Source organism: Bubalus kerabau, chromosome 2, assembly GCF_029407905.1.
Source record: "Bubalus kerabau isolate K-KA32 ecotype Philippines breed swamp buffalo chromosome 2, PCC_UOA_SB_1v2, whole genome shotgun sequence".
Taxonomy (NCBI): domain Eukaryota; kingdom Metazoa; phylum Chordata; class Mammalia; order Artiodactyla; family Bovidae; genus Bubalus; species Bubalus kerabau.
This window is the reverse complement of record NC_073625.1, coordinates 126,571,991-126,579,969: the sequence shown is the minus strand read 5'-3', so window position 1 is coordinate 126,579,969 and position 7,979 is coordinate 126,571,991.

Genomic DNA, 7,979 nt, shown 5'->3' with positions numbered 1-7,979 from the left:
GCCTCTTGAGAAACCTATATGCAGGTCAGGAAGCAACAGTTAGAACTGTTAGAACAGTTAGACAGTTAGAACCAGTCTAGAACAACAGACTGGTTCCAATTAGGAAAAGGAGTACGTCAAGGCTGTATATTGTCACCCTGCTTATTTAACTTATATGCAGAGTACATCATGAGAAATGCTGGGCTGGAAGAAGCACAAGTTGGAATCAAGATTGCTGGAAGAAATATCAATAACCTCAGATATGCAGATGACACCACCCTTATGGCAGAAAGTGAAGAGGAACTAAAAAGCCTCTTGATGAAGGTGAAAGAGGAGAGTGAAAAAGTCGGCTTAAAACTCAACATTCAGGAGTCAACCAGGGCGGAAGCCGAGCTGCTCTACAGGGAACAGGCCTTCAGTCTCCACCCTGCACTTCCTGTCCATGTGGAGGCTGTGAAATATCCTGCTCTGAGCCTCAGGACCAGCATTTTCTGTGATATGAAAAACTGCTCATAGGCAGGTTTCCCTGGCAAGATTGAAGAAGGTTTTTCTGTTCACTGTTTGGCCATGGCGAGCTCAGAAATGTTTTATCAATGGTGCTGTATAGAAGGAGAAGTTGTGAGACTACTGTAAAAATAAGACTGAAAACCGAAAGCAGGAGGCTTAAGTCCAAACCCTGACTCCAGGGAACTCCTGACTCCAGGGAACATTGATTGACAGGAGCTCATCAAACGCCTCCATACCTACACTGAAACCAAGCACCACACAAGGGCCAACAAGTGCCAGAGCAAGACATACCACGCAAATTCTCCAGAAACACAGGAACACAGCCCTGAGCTCCTATATACAGGCTGCCCAAAGTTACTACTACAAAACCATAGACATCTCATTACTGGACACTTCAATGCACTCCAGAGAGAAGAAATCCAGCTCCACCCACCAGAACACCGACACAAGCTTCCCTAACCAAGAAACCTTGACAAGCCACCTGTACAAACCCACCCACAGAGAGGAAACTCCACAATAAAGAGAACTCCACAAACTGCCAGAATACAGAAAGGACACCCCAAACTCAGCAATATAAACAAGATGAAAAGACAGAGGAATACCCAGCAGGTAAAGGAACAGGATAAATGCCCACCAAACCAAACAGAAGAGGAAGAGATAGGGAATCTACCTGACAAAGAATTCCAAATAATGATAGTGAAAATGATCCAAAATCTTGAAATCAAAATGGAATCACAGATAAATAGCCTGGAGATAAGGATTGAGAAGATGCAAGAAAGGTTTAACAAGGACCTAGAAGAAATAAGAGAGTCAATATATAATGAATAATACAATAAATGAGATCAAAAACACTCTGGAAGGAACCAACAGTAGAACAACAGAGGCAGAAGATAGGATTAGTGAATTAGAAGATAGAATGGTAGAAATAAATGAATCAGGGAGGAAAAAAGAAAAATGAATTAAAAGAAATGAGGGCTATCTCAGAGACCTCCAGGACAATATTAAACGCTACAACATTCGAATCATAGGAATCCCAGAAGAAGAAGACAAAAAGAAAGACCATGAGAAAATACTTGAGGAGATAATAGTTAAAAACCTCCCTAAAATGGGGAAGGAAATAATCACCCAAGTCCAAGAAACCCAGAGAGTCCCAAACAGGATAAACCCAAGGCAAAACACCCCAAGACACATATTAATCAAATTAACAAAGATCAAACACAAAGAACAAATATTAAAAGGAGCAAGGGAAAAACAACAAATATCACACAGGGAATTCCCATAAGGATAACAGCAGATCTTACAATAGAAACTCTTCAAGCCAGGTGGGAATGGCAAGACATACTTAAAGTGATGAAAGAAAGAAAATAACCTACCGCTCAGATTACTGTACCCAGCAAGGATCTCATTCAAATATGAAGGAGAAATTAAAAGCTTTACAGACAAGCAAAAGCTGAGAGAATTCAGCACCACCAAACCAGCTCTCCAACAAATATTCTCTAGACAGGAAACACAAAAAGGGTATATAAACTCGCACCCAAAACAATAAAGTAAATGGCAATGGGATCATACTTATCAATAATTACCTTAAATGTAAATGGGTTGAATGCCCCAACCAAAAGACAAAGACTGGCTGAATGGATACAAAAACAAGACCCCATATATGTTGTCTACAAGAGACCCACCTCAAAACAGGGGACACATACAGACTGAAAGTGAAGGGCTGGAAAAAGATTTTCCATGCAAATAGAGACCAAAAGAAAGCAGGAGTAGCAATACTCATATCAGATAAAATAGACTTTAAAACAAAGGCTGTGAAAAGAGACAAAGAAGGTTACTACATAATGATCAAAGGATCAATCCAAGAAGATGTAACAATTATACATACATATGCACCCAACATAGGAGCACCGCAATATGTAAGACAAATGCTAACAAGTATGAAAGGGGAAATTAGCAATAACACAATAATAGTGGGAGACTTTAATACCCCACTCACACCTATGGATAGATCAACTAAACAGAAAATTAACAAGGAAACACAAACTTTAAACAATACAATAGACCAGTTAGACCTAATTGATATCTATAGGACATTTCACCCCAAAACAATGAATTTCACCGTTTTCTCAAGTGCACACAGAACCTTCTCCAGGATAGATCACATCCTGGGCCATAAATCTAGCCTTGGTAAATTCAAAAATATTGAGATCATTCCAAGCATCTTTTCTGACCACAATGCAGTAAGATTAGATCTCAATTACAGGAGAAAAACTATTAAAAATCCCAACATATGGAGGCTGAACAACACGCTGCTGCATAACAAATCACAAAAGAAATCAAAAAAGAAATAAAAATTTGCATAGAAACGAATGAAAATGAAAACAAAACAACCCCAAACCTACGGGACACTGTAAAAGCAGTCCTAAGGGGAAAGTTCATAGCAATACAGGCATACGTCAAGAAACAAGAAAAAAGTCAAATAAATAACCTAACTCTACACCTAAAGCAACTAGAAAAGGAAAAAATGAAGAACCCCAGGGTTAGTAGAAGGCAAGAAATCTTAAAAATTAGAGCAGAAATAAATGCAAAAGAAACAAAAGAGATCATAGCAAAAATCAACAAAGCCAAAAACTGGTTCTTTGAAAGGATAAATAAAATTGACAAACCATTAACCAGACTCATCAATAAAACTCAAATCAATAAAATTAGAAATGAAAATGGAGAGATCACAACAGACAACACAGAAATACAAAGGATCTCTCTTATGAGAGACTACTATCAACAATTATATGCCAATAAAATGGACAACGTGGAAGAAATGGACAAATTCTTAGAAAAGTACAACTTTTCAAAACTGGACCAGGAAGAAATAGAAAATCTTAACAGACCCATCACAAGGACGGAAATTGAAACTGTAATCAGAAATCTTCCAGCAAACAAAAGCCCAGGTCCAGACGGCTTCACAGCTGAATTCTACCAAAAATTTAGAGAAGAGCTAACACCTATCCTACTCAAACTCTTCCAGAAAATTGCAGAGGAAGGTAAACTTCCACACTCATTCCATGAGGCCACCATCACCCTAATACCAAAACCTGACAAAGATGCCACAAAAAAAGAAAACTACAGGCCAATATCACTGATGAACATAGATGCAAAAATCCTTAACAAAATTCTAGTAATCAGAATCCAACAACACATTAAAAAGATCATACACCATGACCAAGTGGGCTTTATCCCAGGGATGCAAGGATTCTTCAATATCCACAAATCAATCAATATAATACACCACATTAGCAAATTGAAAAATAAAAACAATATGATTATCTCAATAGATGCAGAGAAAGCCTTTGACAAAATTCAACATCCATTTATGATAAAAACTCTCCAGAAAGCAGGAATAGAAAGATAATCAAAGCTATATATGACAAACCCACAGCAAACATTATCCTCAATGGTGAAAAATTGAAAGCATTTCCCCTAAAGTCAGGAACAAGACAAGGGTGCTCACTTTCACCATTACTATTCGACATAGTTTTGGAAGTTTTGGCCACAGCAATCAGAGCAGAAAAAGAAATAAAAGGAATCCAAATTGGAAAAGAAGAAGTAAAACTCTCACTGTTTGCAGATGACATGATCCTCTACATAGAAAACCCTAAAGATTCCACCAGAAAATTACTAGAACTAATCAATGAATATAGTAAAGTTGCAGGATATAAAATCAACACACAGAAATCCCTTGCATTCCTATACACTAATAATGAGAAAATAGAAAGAGAAATTAAGGAAACAATTCCATTCACCATTGCAATGGAAGGAATAAAATACTTAGGAATATATCTACCTAAAGAAACAAAAGACCTATATATAGAAAACTATAAAACACTGGTGAAAGAAATCAAAGAGGACACAAATAGATGGAAAAATATAACATGTTCATGGATTGGAAGAATCAATATAGTGAAAATGAGTATACTACCCAAAGCAATTTATAGATTCAATGCAATCCCTATCAAGCTACCAACAGTATTCTTCACAGAACTAGAACAAGTAATTTCACAATTTGTATGGAAATACAAAAAACTTCGAATAGCCAAAGCAATCTTGAGAAAGAAGAATGGAACTGGAGGAATCAACCTGCCTGACTTCAGGCTCTACTAAAAAGCCACAGTTATCAACACAGTATGGTACTGGCACAAAGACAGAAATATAGATCAATGGAACAAAATAGAAAGCCCAGAGATACACACACCTATGGACACCTTATCTTTGACAAAGGAGGCAAGAATATACAATGGAGAAAAGACAATCTCTTTAACAAGTGGTGCTGGGAAAACTGGTCAACCACTTGTAAAAGAATGAAACTAGAACACTTTCTAACACCATACACAAAAATAAACTCAAAATGGATTAAAGATCTAAACGTAAGACCAGAAACTATAAAACTCCTAGAGGAGAACACAGGCAAAACACTCTCCGACATACATCACAGCAGGATCCTCTATGACCCACCTCCCAGAATATTGGAAATAAAAGCAAAAATAAACAAATGGGACCTAATTAAACTTAAAAGCTTCTGCACAACAAAGGAAACTATAAGCAAGGTGAAAAGACAGCCTTCAGAATGGGAGAAAATAATAGCAAATGAAGCAACAGACAAACAACTAATCTCAAAAATATACAAGCAACTCCTGCAGCTCAATTCCAGAAAAATAAAAGACCCAATCAAAAAGTGGGCCAAAGAACTAAATAGACATTTCTCCAAAGAAGACATACAGATGGCTAACAAACAGATGAAAAGATGCTCAACAAATGCAAATCAAAACCACTATGAGGTACCATTTCACACCAGTCAGAATGGCTGCTATCCAAAAGTCTACAAGCAATAAATGCTGGAGAGGGTGTGGAGAAAAGGGAACCCTCTTACACTGTTGATGGGAATGCAATCTAGTACAGCCACTATGGAGAACAGTGTGAAGATTCCTTAAAAAACTGGAAATAGAACTGCCTTATGATCCAGCAATCCCACTGCTGGGCATACACACTGAGGAAACCAGAATCGAAAGAGACACATGTACCCCAATGTTCATCGCAGCACTGTTTATAATAGCCAGGACATGGAAGCAACCTAGATGTCCATCAGCAGATGAATGGATAAGAAAGCAGTGGTACATATACACAATGGAGTATTACTCAGCCATTAAAAAGAATACATTTGAATCAGTTCTAATGAGGTGGATGAAACTGGAGCCGATTATACAGAGCGAAGTAAGCCAGAAAGAAAAACACCAATACAGTATACTAACACATATATATGGAATTTAGAAAGATGGTAACAATAACCCTGTATATGAGACAGCAAAAGAGACACTGATGTATAGAACAGTCTTTTGGACTGTGTGGGAGAGGGAGAGCGTGGGATGATTTGGGAGAAATTTTGAATTTTTAATTATTAAAAAAAAACAAACTCAACATTCAGAAAACGAAGATAATGGCATCTGGTCCCATCACTTCATGGGAAATAGATGGGGAAACAGTGGAAACAGTGTCAGACTATTTTTTTTGGGCTCCAAAATCACTGCAGATGGTGACTGCAGCCATGAAATTAAAAGACGCTTACTCCTTGGAAGAAAAATTATGACCAACCTAGATAGCATATTGAAAAGCAGAGACATTACTTTGCCAACAAAGGTCTGTCCAGTCAAGGTTATGGTTTTTCCAGTGGTCATGTATAGGTGTGAGAGTTGGACTGTGAAGAAAGCTGAGCACCAGAGAATTGATGCTTTTGAGCTGTGGTGTTGGAGAAGACTCTTGAGAGTCCCTTGGACTGCAAGGAGATCCAACCAGTCCATTCTAAAGGAGATCAGCCCTGGCATTTTTGGAAGGAATGATGCTAAAGCTGAAACTCCAGTACTTTGGCCACTTCATGTGAAGAGTTGACTCATTGGAAAAGACTCTGATGCTGGGAGGGATTGGGGGCAGGAGGAGAAAAGGACGACAAAGGATGAGGTAGCTGGATGGCATCACTGACTGGATGGACGTGAGTCTGAGTGAACTCCAGGAGATGGTGATGGACAGGGAGGCCTGGTGTGCTGTGATTCATGGGGTTGCAAAGAGTTGGACACAACTGAGTGACTGAACTGAACTGAACTGTACACAGGGATTAAACTTCATTCTGAGAAGGGGTGGGGGAAGCTGATAGATGCTTTTACTTTTCTTGCCACTCTATGCTCTTTATTAGCTGAAAATATCTATCAAGAGAAAGAAGGCAAGTGAGGGATTGAGCCTGAGGAGCAGTGGACCAGTCCTGTGCAGGCTGCAGATGCCGAACAAACCAGCAGCCAAGGAGAAGGGAGCTCTCTAGGGCTTCTGTTAAGGTTGGCCGTGGTGCATGAATTACCTGATTTTATGGGCCTCTTCAAAAGGAGAGAAGAACTGAATCGACCACAGATGCCATTGGAAGGCATATGGCCTATGCTCAAAACATAACCTGAGTCAAGAAACTTACTGTCTTGAATCTGTATGACTAAAATTGTTTTTCAGTTGTCAATCCCAGAGTGTAGTCAAAGCCTCTGGTGCAGGCAGCAGTCAGCCCAGACCTCCACTCAGAAACAGACCATCATTCCAAAGTTGAGATTCTGCCCACTCAGCCAACTAAACCCTGCTCAGAGCCAGGCCACTGAAACTCAGCATTTAATGGAAAACTTATCCTCCTTACTGCCCCAGTTTGCAGAGTATCTTAATACCTTTCAAGATTCACAACCCACCAAGAAAAGTGGCCTCTAATTTTCAGATGAAATACTAAGGGTCTGAGAGGGCTGCTCCAGGTGTCCAATATGATACAACTGTTGGGAAAAACCATGACTTCAAGGTACCAGTCTCCTTGTTCTTTGCTTTTTGTTTCTGGATTTATTCTGGCAAGATTCTTCCCAGAAGCAGGACCATTCCCACAAACTGAGTCCATGATTGCAGAATGGAGTCTAACATTTTAAAATTTGGGAGCGAAGATCTGTTCAATTAGCCAGGCTCAGGATACAGAAATACCTAATGTTTCCCTTTTTCCAACACCACAGCTTTTCCCAATGTGATGCCTGTAAGTTCATTCAACCCAGTAACAGTCACTGCTGTGATGCACAGTCCAGCTCTTTTCTCCACTGTCCCACCACTGGGCTGTCTTTACCTACTTTGTGTTAGGTCTTTGATATTGCTCTAAGTCCTGCAGATGTAGGATCCATTTTTCAAAAAACTTGTCTTAAAAATTGGGAACATGTGTACACCCGTGGCGGATTCATGTTGATGTGTGGCAAAACCAATACAATATTGTAAAGTAATTAGCCTCTAATTAAAATAAATAAATTTAAATTAAAAAAAATCAATGTCTTAGGCCTTTTTATTTTCCATTTTTTCTGTCTACCTACTCACACCTTTTACATTCACCTCAGACACATTTCTGTGCTCGAGGCAGGCACACACACACAAGGTAGAGTCTCTCATTC